Below are 13,189 nucleotides of genomic sequence, written 5' to 3'. Positions count from 1 at the left end.
CGCGCATGATGCAACCCGCCCCCGCCGGCGCGCCGCCGCCTCCCGTTACGCCTCGTGGGGACCCCCGCACGCCTGTCTGTCCGGCTTAACGTCCCAGACCACCCAGTCACGCGCTGCCCTGGGTCCACATTGGCAAACCCCAGCCTTTGTCGCCTCCACCCGCCCCCACCCGGCCGCTTTCCTGGTCACCCGCTGTGCCCGGCATCTCCGTGCGGCCACCAGCCTCCATCAACCCTCCCCCGCCCCGGGGCTGGGCAGCTTTGGCAAGGCCCCTGGTCAGCTCGCCCACAGGGACCTCCCGCACTGCGGTGCGGTGGGCGTGGCGACGTCATGCCACCCCGAAACAGGCGCCAGGGTTCCCCAGCCTAGCCAAGCCACGGCAACCTCAGCATCCGCAAGACTCGGCGACCTCAGCGCCGGGCAGGTGCCAGGGCTGCCCTGGGGGCTGCGCTGTTAACCGTCTAGTCCACGCACGGCCCAGCAGGCCGGTGCGCGGCGCGGGGCTCCGAGGAAGGCGGCGCAGGTGCGGGTCCAGGCTGCGAAGGAGATCGGCCTCCCCCGCCCCAAAACTGCTAGACAGCTTCTCCGCTTTCTGTTTCCCAGGAACTGCATAAAAGAGAGATCAGTTGTTCTTCCCAACATTGGTAGAAACAATGAAACTACCTGAGCCCCTGAGGGTGGAGTCTTCATCACTTTCATTATTGTCATGCTTAATAATCTGGTCAAGTTCTCTATTTATTGAGGCAATTGACATTTTTCTAGGAATTAATTTAACATGTGACATTTTTCTAGGAATTAATCCATTTCATTTAAATGTTTAAATGATTGGTACATTTTCTTATATCTATTGGTTCTGTATTTCTTTTTATTCTGGATTTCGTTTATCGGCATTTTTCTTTTTTGAATATATTTTTAAATATTTCCAAAGGTCCAAATTTTAGTTTTGTTAATCTCATCTTTCCTTTATTTCATTTATTTCTGTCCTTACCTATTTTTTTCCTTCTTTCGCAGTTCTTCGGATTTGATCTGTTCCTCTGTCTTGAACTCATGCTTAGTTCATTTTTAAACCACTTTTCTGATAGATCTGCCATTTCTAAAGCTACAGAATTTCTCCTACAACGCTGCCTTAGCTGGATCTCATGAATTTGGATATATAACGTTTTCATTATCATTCAGATCTAAGTATTTCTTAATGTCCCTGACGACCTCCTTTTAAACCCATGGACTATTTAAAAACATTTCTCTGCTTTCCAATAGTATTTCTTTAATTGTAACCTTTTATTACCAGTTTCTAATTTAATTGCGTTATTGTGGGAGAAGGATGCTGGGAGGAAGCAGCTGGCACACTGACACTGGGTAATTTGACGAGCTATGATAAAGAGGCTGTCGACAAAGCTGTGGGCAGGAGACGAGAAAACCCCCAGGGCTCAGCGTGGGGCAGCCCCAGTGCCTGCCCAGGAGAGGAGAGGGAGCGACCGCTGTAGGAGCAGAGGCCTCAGGGGAAGGGATGCAGCCAGGGGAACAAGGCCCTGGACCTCACTCTCCTTCCTCCCTGACCTGGCAGAGCTTTGGCTGACCCCAGGGGACACTGGAGGGCAGGGCACCCACGGAGCTGCTCCATTTAGAGCAGTCTCCCGAAGAATGACCAAAGGGGACTTGTTGACAGAGCACAAACAGAAACCCAGTCTGTATGGTGCTGGGTCTCCGGGGTTTACTGCGGCGTCTGCAGGTCCCAACACATGGTCTGTTTCTACAAATATTCCGCGTGTTCAAAAGTTTGAATTCTCTGTTTAATGGGTACAGAGTTTGCCATACGTTTCCTAGCTCAAGATTATTAATTGCATTGATCAGGATCTGGAGACTTCTGCTAATTTTTGTCAGCTTGAGCTATTAAATAATTGTTTTTATTAAAATCTCCAGGTAAAATTGTTGAAATATCTACTTCTCCCTGCAATTCCACCGGATGCTGCATGATGTGCACAGAGGCCATATCTTAGATATTTTCCTGATTTTGGCAGATGCATCATCATTCCCCGGCCCCTGTCATCAGTGTGCATGAATGTTCTTCTTCCTCTGTCCTCCGGCTTTTGTTGGGGTTTTTTAGCCTGAAATTTAAATTAATATATTAAGATGTCAACCCAGTTTTCTTTAATTCACATTTGCCGTGTGTGTGTGTGTGTGTGTGTGTGTGTGTGTCTTTTGCCAACTTTTTAATTTTAAACTGTTTCTATCTTTTTTTAACGAGTATCTCTTTTAGGCAACCCATTGTTAGAATTTTAAAATCTAACCTGTTTCTACTTTTTAATTGAAATTTAATGCATTTATATTTACAATAATAACTGTTACCTCGAGACTAAGCTTTGCCCCCTCTTCCATGGCTGCTGCCAAAGACGGGCACGTCAGAGGTGTGGCGCCCACGCTTCCCGCCCACTGCAAGACTCTCCTGATGCGCAGCTGTACCAGGGACAACCACCGGCTTGGCCAAAACCTTGGGAAGGGGTCTGCGGAGGGAAGCGGAGACTGTCCCCACTCGGCCCCCCTCCTTCCATGCCTGCTTCGCGGGGCTCCCACCTGTGTGGGGCCTGAGGCTCTCCTGCCTACGCAGCCTGACCCCAGTCACCCCTGGCCCCGGATCTGGTGCCCTCTCGCCCTCTGCTTCTACCTGCTTCCCCAGGGGCACGTTTCCTCTCCAGCCAGTCCTGTCCCTTGGGTATTGGGTTGCTCTGGCCGTGAGCTCCAGCAGGTGCTGGACAGCAGCTGCTCTGCAGGGCAGCATGGCGTGGGTGGCACAGAGGCCAGTCCCACTCTGCAAAGGCCCTGACTGTGCCTCTGGCTCACAAAACTGCCCGTCACCACTGCCTTGCTGCCTGCCTCCCACAGAACCCTGCCCAGGAGACACACTCGCCTGAACTGTGGGGCATCATCCCATGATGGTGCTCTGGGCAGTTTTGCACTGTTTCTAGCACCTTCCCCCTGGGAGGACCCCAGAGCTCCTTCACAGTCCCCAGGGTGCCTTCCCAGGGGTCCTGGCCATGGGGCCATCGGAGCAGGCAGGAGGGCAGGACCCAACAGCGTTTCTCCTGCCACAGCCCGTGGGCCACCTTGCCCCAGCTGCAGCCCCCCCACCCCCTCGTCCTGGCTTTGTCTGTTGTCCAGTCGGATGCTCCACAGGCCCAGCAACAGGATCTGTGGGGCTCCGTGCAAAACGCAGCGCAGGACACGTTGTTCAAAGACCAGGGGACGCCCTGTGAAAGCGGCCGAGACACAGGGCTCTTCCCGTCTTCCACAGCTTCTCCTAACTTGCCATGGAGTTCTTTGGTTTGCAATTTAATGTCATTCTTACTGAAGAAAATTTTAAATTTCAAGTTGCTAGCATGAATTTTACCCTTCACCTTTGTAGTACAGAATGCCAGTTTTAAACGCAAATATAAGAGCTTTCAACTTATTTGCAAAATCACCAGAAGTGCACAGCTCAGTTCGGCAGCTCGTACGCGCGTATCACTCTGTTCTCCCCAGAACAGCGGCAACTGCACAAAGCTAACTCCACTGTTCCGAGTCACGTGACGGTGGCACATCCCACCAGCACTGTCTGTCCGAGTCTGGGTGTCCTGCCTTCCCCTCTCCTTCCCTGCGGCGTGTTCGGAGAAGCGGACGGTGAACACAGGCAGTAAGATGAGTAAGGAAAAGTGTGGCGCGGCCCCTGGTCGTCGGTGCTTCTGCGAACACCAGTCTTCCTGTATTTGAAGCAGGTTCTGGTTCAGATGGAAAGTGTGTCCTCTCTGGGCTGCAGCGTGTCCCGGCTCCCTGGCGGGGACATACTGTCCTGGCCTGGCCCGCGCACTGAGTCCTGCTGATCTCCGCACCCGACGGGCGCTGGACGAGGGTGCACAGCGATTTCTGCGGCTCCTCTGCGCATGCTCCACCGTCCCACCGGCCTCACCAAGCACAGAAGATGAAATGACGGAGGATTTCAGGACAGCACCCGCAGAGCATTAAACCAAGGGTGCAGGGCCACCTGCCTGCTCCCGCAGCTCACAGATCCCGCGGTGGAAATGTGCCCATTTCATTTCTTCCTTTCTTTCCTCCTTCTTTCTCTTCCTTCCTTCCTCCTCCTCCTCCTCTTTCTTCTTTCAATCTCATTGTTTTTCTTTGAACACTTGACCATTTTTCAACTGCTAAACAGAAAAATGAGAGGCAGGACCGGCGTGTGGGGAGGCACCTTGGGCTTGCCCCACTGTCCCTGCCCAGTTCCTGCTTTCTGAGGCCAGAGGTCACGGGCGTGGTGTGGGGCCAACACTCTGAACCCGCACCTCCCCCATCGACTGGATCAAGACCTAATGCCCCGCAAGCTGGATTGAGGACTCATCCCCTGCCCCCCCTCCCTACACACTCAGAGGCTGCAGGTCACCCACGTGGACAAGGGCAGAGGTGGCCACTGCCCAGTCGCCCTGGACCCACGCCTGCCAGAGTCTCGTGGAGAAGCAGGCTGTGCTCCCCAGGCCTGCCCCTCAACCGACCATCCATCCCTCTGTCCCTCCCTCTGCCATGCAGAGTGCCACCCGGGGCTTGCAATTTGATTTCCTAAAATAATGCTGGTTTCTCTGAATCATAGGAGAAAAAGCCAAAACTGCACAATGTCTAGAAAATAAACATGGAAACATTACATAGCAAAACTTACGGAATGTGGCTAAAGCTGTGCTCAGAGGAAAACAGCTAGCTTTAAACACTGACCCAGCTGAAAACAGAAGCATGAAAAAGAATGCATGAGCCATTTGACCTTTAACTCAGGAAGACAGAAACAGAAGAAATCAAGTAAAAAGAAAGCCAAAAGGAAATTAGTAAAGTCAAGATAAAGAAGAAATAAGTGTCAGAAAACAGAATCTTTGAAGAATTGTTCTTTGCAAAGAAGTAGGAAGCAGGAGAAAACACTGCTGATTAGTTACTCAAGGAAAACCTGGAAGGAAGCAGAAACATGTAATTAGAACTAAAAAGGAAAAATAGTCACAAATATAGAGTAATAGAAAAGTTATATATAATAACTTGAAAATATACAAGAAATAAATTATTTTCTGAATAAATAAAAATTTCAATCCAGTAGATCACTAACGTGGAACAAACAGTTTTCAAAGAGTGGCCACCCCAAGGGCCTGGGCCAGGTAACTTCACAGTCCTTTAAACTTACAAACTAGACTGTTCTAATATCACTTAAAGTAACCTACAGCTACAAAAAGGAGGATATCTATGAAATGCTTCTTGTGAAGCCAGAATTGTACTGGTACCGAAACTTGGAAAGACCCCAAGATATAAAACCAGCCACCCATTTCACGGCAATACTAGTGCAAAAAATTAAATAACACGACCAGGTAGAATTCAGTAGTACATTAGAATGATCCCTCTCTGGAATGAAAGGTCAATATTAGGAACTGCGTGAATATAATCTACCATTTTAGTGAATCAAGGAATAAAAAGAAAGGGGATGATTTTAATAGCTGCTGCAAAGGAATTTGACCAAGGGGACGTCTATTTCCAGTTGAAAAGCAAACAACCCAACACTTTGGGGAAAAGTGGCTTCTTCCTTCGTTTGAGGAAGCGGCAGCCCTGCGGTGTCTGGGGGCAGCTCAGGGCAGAGGACGGCTCACCCCCGCCATCAGTTGTGTGACTCTGGACTGGTGCCTGTGACCTCCTCTGTGGATGGAATCAGCACAGTGCCAACCTCCTACGTCAGTGGCGATGGCCAGGCGAGTTAACTTTTGCAAAATGCGGAGACCAGGGCTGGGCACACAGTGAGTTATGTACAAATGTTATCTGTAATGGTGAAATAACAAAAGAATTTCCACTACAATGCTATCACCTCCATTTTATTTAGAAGTATCAGCCTATGCAATTAAAAAATGTGAAGAAAACGTGTGACTTAATGCACAACACATGTGGCCTCCAGTTCCTGACACTGAGGCGGAGGGGAGGGGCTGGAGAGGGAGCTGATAATCGATCAGGCCCATGTGATGAAGTGCTGAGGTCCGAATGTTGGTCCCCCCAATATTCATATGTTGGAATTTCATTCCCAGTGTGACAGTATTAAGAGGGGGTCTTTAGGAAGTTGTTGGGTCATGACGATGGAGCTCCCGTGGGTGAGATTCACGCTTTATGGAAGGTCTTGCGGGAGCCGCTCTTCCCTTCTGCTGTGTGAGCACACCTGTCGGGAACAGGCCTTCTCCAGACACCACACCTGCCGGCACCTTGGTCTGGGACTTCCCAGTGAGCAGCAAAGTTCTGTTGCTTGTAATTTATCCAGAACAGACTCAACATGGAGCCTCCAAAAAAATCCCTAAATGATGGGATTTGGAGGCTCCCAGGCTGGCGAACAGGGGGTGGTGCACCCCGACTCCACAGGGATGGAAGCTCCTGCACTCAGGACCCTCCAGACCCCACTTCATGCACCTCCCCCTGTGGCTGTCTGTCTGTGTCCTTTACAATAAACTGCAAACAGAAGTATTTCTCTGAATTCCGTGAGCTGTCATAGCAAGTTATCTAACCTGAGGAGGGCGTCCTGGGAACCCCTGATTTGGAGCCGTGCTGGACAAAGTGTGGGTAACCTGGGGACCTGCTACTTGCAATTGGCATCTGAAGTAGAGGACGGTCTTAAGGGGTTGACTGTGGGATCTGCACTAACTCCAGGTTATTAGGGTCACAGTTAAATTGTAGGACCCCCAGCTGGTATCAGGAGAGTGGTAGAATTGGTTGGTGTGGGGAAAAAACCCACACACTGGCTTTGGAAGTGCTCATTTGGTGTAGACAAGAAACAGCTGGTTTTTCCTATTTCAGTAAAGGGTAAAAACACTGGAGTGGAAGAAATGAAATTATCATTATTTGCAGATGATGTGATCACGCACCTGGAACACTTAAGGAATGAACGAAAAGCTATGGGGAACAATAAGCTAGGGGGCAACACGAAAAATTATCACCGGGAAGGCGACAGTTTGCACAAAAACAAACAATGACCAGCTAGAGCCTACAATGAAGGAGTCCAACCACAAGAGCAATCAGAAACACCAAATACCCAGAAATAACAAAAAATGCACAGGTTTCCTGTTCGTAAAGAAATTATATAGAAAACCAGAAATCTGCTGGAAAGGGGTAAGTTAAGGGAAAAGCAGAGCACAGTTTTGGAAAGGAGGTGACCTTGTAAAGGAGCTAGTTTCCCTGAATTAAAGCTAGGCATTCAATGTGATCTCACATGGGAAAACAAACATGCAAGACTAATCAGGAAATTTGTTAAAAAGAGGAAGAATGAGGAGAATCTGCCCTATCAAGTATTAAAACATATTATGGAATTCTAACAATTAAAAAGATGCCAGTCTTGAAAAAGAAATGGTCAAAATTTTATAATAACGGTGTCATTTCAAATAATTTGGGGAAAACAGACCATTTAATAACTGGTAGTGGACGCTTTGGGAAAATATATAGCTGCATCCCCACCTGACAAGTGACATCAAGATAAATTCCTGATGGAACAAACATGTATTTGTGAAAAACGAAACTTTAGGAAATGGGAAGGAGCAGGGGTGGGCGCACACTGTCTCGGAATGGGGAAAGTACGCTGCACAGCCTGGGCGCGGTAAAGACGACAGATGCGTGGACTACACAAAACTGAACATCTGTGTGGCCCAAACACCATCAGCAAAACTGACAGGCCAGCCAACACTGCGAAAGCTGTTTCGACACATCTGAAGATGAGGAAGTTTCTTATAGTAGAAAGAGCTTATGCAAACCAATAGCAAAAAAAAAAAAAACAAAAAACAAAAAATGTAACCGCCAGGGAACTGGGCAGAGATATAAACAAGAGAGTTTACAGTAAGAAAATGGGTCACTAGCAGGCAAAAAGATCATTACAGCTAATGAAACGCAGATGAAAACAGCAGGGTTTTTCTTTGACCTATCAGATTGTCCAAAATTAAAATGTCTGATGGTATCCAGCAAGAAAAACAGTTTGACTATTTTTTTTATTTCAGCATATTATGGGGGTACAAATATTTAGGTTATGTATATTGCCCTTACCCCCTCACCCCCCAGTCCGAGCTTCGTGTCCATCCCCCAGACAGTGCACATTGCACTCATTATGTGTGTATATACCCACCCCTCCTCCCCCCATCTGCCTGACACCCGATTAATGTTATTCCTATATGTGCACTTATGTGTTGATCAGTGAAACCAATGTGATGGTGAGTACTTGTGGTGCTTATTTTTCCATTCTTGGGATACTTCACTTAGTAGAATGGGTTCCAGCTCTATCCAGGATAATGTAAGAGGTGCTACATCACCATTGTTTCTTATAGCTGAGTAGAACTCCATGGTATACATATAACACATTTTATCAATCCACTCACATATTGATGGGCATTTGGGTTGTTTCCACATCTTTGCAATTGTGAACTGTGCTGCTACAAACATTCAAGTGCAGATGAGTTTGACTATTTTTGACCCATGAATAATCAGCCCCTCTGTGCCAGGGGGGTGTCTGGGTCAAGTAGTGCAATTTTTCTGGAGAGCAGTTGGTCAAAATGCACCTGTGTTTAAAGTGCTTCTGCCCTTGATTCAGTAATGCCATGGCTAGAAATTTGCCTGTGGTACATACACAGAAAAATTTGCCAAAATAAATACGCAGGATCATCAACAACATTGATGGGGAAAACCAGACAAGGTGTTCCGCGTGGACGCTGGGGGGAGGAACGGGGCACACGCAGGCCTGACGCCTCAGAAGCTGCCAGAGGAGGAGTCTCAGGGAGTGCTGATGCGGCAAGATGGCCACGACTTTTGCTAAATTACTGAAAAGGGACACAGAGAGTGGGCATGATATACCCCACTCCTTTTTTTCCCCAAAACAGTAACTGTTGACAGCCTTTGTCCTGGGGGGGGGCAGGGTACTGGGGGTACTGTTTGGGGGTGGGGCGGTGAGGACGCATTCACTTTTTCCCTTTGAAATATAGAGCCTTTCTGTGTGTATGGTTTGCATTTATTAACCTTATTCATATATAACTTTTTATGCCGATGGAGTTATCTGAGTAGAGAGTAAGACCCATTTTCATTTTACTTTCCTTTTGTAGCATTCTGAATTTACACTACTAATGAATATTAAATTAAAAACAAGAAAAAGTTTTAAAAATCCTATCAGAGCTGTAGAATTCCAGACAAAGCTAAGCAATATAGAAAGAAGTATTAGGTTAAATCAGGAAATTACTGATGTTTGACTGTTTTTGACCTATGAAAATGGTAATTTCGAATGGTTCAACCTAATAAAAATAAATTGAGGAAAAAAGTCTCACAAAAATTGAAAATACAGAAATCAAGCTTTCACACAGAAAAGAATAACCCGAGTGCCACACACCAAGAGGAAGCTCAACTGTGGTGGTGGCTGCAGCCAAGCTGAGCGCTGGGACAGAGGGATTGTGACTTCTGGCCAGCGACTGGGCAGGGCCGGGGGACAGAGGTCGGGGGACAGGGGGCCGGGGAACAGAGTCCGGGGGACAGGGGTCGGGGGAAAGGGTCACGGCGACAGGGGGCCAGGGGCCAGGGGGTTGGGGGCCAGGGAACAGGGGTCAGGGGGCGGAGCCCGCACCTGTGCCGGGGAAAGGCGCGGGGGCTCCGGGAGGGGTCGGCCCACATGAAGCACCGGGAGAAACCGGCTCAGAATCTCCGGAATTGCCTAGAGACAAACGCTCAGCCTAGGAATCAACAAGGTCCCGGTAAAAAAAAAATAAAACCAAATCTACAGAACGCCAGGGACAAAAACCAGTGAGAAGACAGGTTCTCTGCGCAGAGGGGAAGAGGTGAGTTACGCAGTCCCGGCTCAGCGGTGCGGGAGCGGGGGGTCTCACCAAGGCGCTGCGGAGGGAGGCGCGGGCAGCGGCGGGGCGCTCGGGGGCGGACCTGCCGCCAGGTGCGGGCCCGCCTCCCTGGAGACCCCGCCCCGGAGACCCCGCCCCGCTGGAGACCCCGCTTCCCTGGAGACTCCGCCCCTGGAGACCCCGCCCCGGAGACCCCGCCCCGCTGGAGACTCCGCCCCGGAGACCCCGCCCCGGAGACCCCGCCTCGCTGGAGACCCCGCCCCAGAGACCCCGCCCCGCTGGAGACCCCGCCCCGGAGACCCCGCCCCGCTGGAGACCCCGCCCCGGAGACCCCGCCTCCCTGGAGACCCCGCCCCAGAGACCCCGCCTCGCTGGAGACCCCGCCCCAGAGACCCCGCCTCCCTGGAGACCCCGCCCCTGGAGACCCCGCCCCAGATACCCCGCCTCCCTGGAGACCCCGCCCCCGAAGGCCCAGCCCTGGAGGCTCCGCCCTACTGAACGTGCAAACTCCCCACGGTTGCCGTGGCAACCTCCCTTCTGGGTCGCTAGGTTAGGGCTCTGTGGGCGTGTGGGAAGCGCCGTTACCATGGCACCGGCCAAGCGGGTCCAGACTGGCGCTGGCGGAGGCGCAGGTGGCCGTGTCTGGCCTGCCCCGCTGCGGGGAGGGCGGCCCCTGGGTTCCGAGCCCGGACCCTGACATGCCGTCAAGCTGCGCGGGTCTCTGGGCTCGCACTGCATCGCGTGGGGTCGGGGGTCCAGCCACACAGATTCATGGCTGGAAGGTCCTTAGGGATTCAAAGCTGGATGGTACAAATGGGGAAACTGAGGCCAAGGTGGGAAAACAAGGGGACGAGCTTGGTGTCCAGGCAGGATCCTGAGACCTAGACAGAACCTTTTCATCCCAACTCTGTCAGATGGCCCCCAAGGGTGACCTTGCGACAGTTGTCCTGGCCCGGCCCCTGGCCCCTGTTCCCACAGAGCTCCCTGTCCGGCCGAGGCCCCTTGCCCGCCTGGTCCTCACTGATCCCTCCAGGCGCCTGCGCCCTTAAGGCCTTGCCCACCCCGCAGTCACATTTTCTCCTCAGCTGCTTTGGCCTTTCCCTAAACCCTGAGACTGCCCATCCTCCTCCTACATGCAGCCTTCCTGCCTTCACCGCCAGGAGGAAGGTCCCAGTCCTCTGAATCCTCCTTTGCTCCATCCATGCCTGTTCTGTGCTGTGCACTGTCAGAGAGTCCAAGGGTCATGTGTGACGTGGGGACAATGCCATCCTCAGGCAGGGGGGAGCGAAACAAACGAGATGGCCATGTACAAACTGTCCGAGAACCGGGCTGTCTGGGTGACGTCTTGGCTGCCTCTCACTGACCTGTGAACCTGGGTGGTCCTTAATCTCTAAGCCTGGTTCCTCCGTTTGTGGCATGCAAAGTGAGTACGGCACTGCCGGTGACATGTGTCCAGTGAACAAGGGCTGCTGGGGCACAGTGGGTGCTCAACCAGGCTGTGCCTACTCCTCCGCGGTGGGTGGGAGCTGGCCTGGCTCCTGGCCTGGGGCAGAGGGCACAGACTCCCCAGGCTGGTAGGGAGCAGTATGGGCAGAGCATTCCGGAACCTCCTCAGTGGTGTCAGCAGGTTTCCTGCACGAGCTGGGGCTGCTGCGGTGGGTGGAGACAGGACACCAACTGCCAGCCTGGGTGCGGGGAGGGGCTCGTGCAGCCCAGCACTGGCCCAGCTCTTGCAGTAGAGCCGGGGCACCGGAGCTGGAGGGGACTCCAGTCCTGGAGCCGGGACTGTCCACCAGGCCGGCCCCAGGACAGCCTGAGCTGGGCACAGCTGAATGAAGGCTCCAGCAGGACCCTGAGGGGACCCGGGCAAGGCGCAAGCAGCCACCCCGGAACACAGGGGCAGCCGGGCAGAGCTTCGGGCCCAGGCCGGAGACACCTCTGCCGGTTTTCACCAGTCACCCTGACCCTCCCAGCGTCTGCACTGTGCCCTGGAATTTGCAAAGTGCCCACTTTTGAATAGCTGAGCTCAGTTACTCTCACCCAGAGAGGGAACGGCCGGCACAATTGTCACCCCCATTTTGCAGATGAAGAAACCAAGGATAAAAGACTTGAAAAAAACACTAAGGGTCAGAGAGTGCCCACGGTTGGCTTGAGCCAGATCCCGGGCAGAACACTCTTGCAGCAACTCCAGTAGCCTCTCTGAGACCAGAGCCAGGCCCGAGGCGGCCCTGGGAGGGCGGTAGGAAGCAGGTTCCCTGGTAGGAAGCCCAGCTTTAACCCACGGAAGCGTGAGGTCAGCCCTCCCTGTGCTAATGGCAAGCTTGTGGGTGGCCTCTTGCCCCTACCCAAGCCCACTCCTCCCAAGTCCCTGTCACTCATGAGCAACTTCCAGCTGGCTCAGCCAGGGGGCCCGGTGGTACCGTCTAACCCAGGGGTCTTCGGCCTTGGCTGCAGATCAGAGTCACCCTGCCTTACCCCGCAGCGGTCCTGACCCCACTGGTCTCCATGGCTGTGGGTCTGGCTCGCGTGCAGCTGGCTCTGCCATGGGCAGCCACGGTGGGCCGTCCTGGTTGGGAGGCTCTGTGGCCTGCGGGAGCCTCTGAAAGCAAAGTGGGGAGATGCCAGGTGGCGTTTCCTTGCAGAGCCCCCCCCCCCACATGCTCACAGCCACTGTGTTTTAGTTTTAATTAGGTGACACTTGTTAATGGAATCCCCCCTCTATGCTTGGGACTAGGGCTAGGCCCCCTCCCATTTTACAGATGGGGAGATTGAGGCCCAGAGGGAGTCAGGACCAGGATGCCGGCAGACCCCGAATTAACGGCCCCTCCCTGATTCTCTGTTGAAGAACAATTGTCCAGCCCCTATTCCTAACTTTTCTCCTGAAAATCCAAGTGTTTATAGAAATAGAAGTCGTAAAAACAAACAACAATGTTGTTCCCCCCATAAACAGAACTGGTGAAGATGTTCAAAAGCGAGTCCTTGAGGCCTAGACCCCACCGTCGTCCCAAGGAGCCGGGTGGGGAGGAATTTCTGAAGAGTTCCACTGGTTTCTGCCCTGGGGGCCTGTTGGGGGCAACCACGTGCTCTGCCCGCCAGGACAGTCCTGCTTTGTGCTGCCTCCTGGCCCCTTCACCTCCAGACGCAGGCTGGGCTCCGACAGTAAAGGCCGCAGTCGCCCTCCGGGCGCAGTGGAAGGACACAGACTTGCTCTGCGATGGGTTTTCAGGGACATTTTGCACCACGCTCTGTATTTATCCACACTCTGGCAGTCTGTTAGGAGGAAGGGCTGTGTGTGTGTGTGTGTGTGTCTGTGTATGTGTGTATATACAAAAGAAAGAGATGCCACG

Source organism: Lemur catta, chromosome 8, assembly GCF_020740605.2.
Source record: "Lemur catta isolate mLemCat1 chromosome 8, mLemCat1.pri, whole genome shotgun sequence".
Classification (NCBI taxonomy): domain Eukaryota; kingdom Metazoa; phylum Chordata; class Mammalia; order Primates; family Lemuridae; genus Lemur; species Lemur catta.
Note: the sequence above shows the minus strand (reverse complement) of the source record.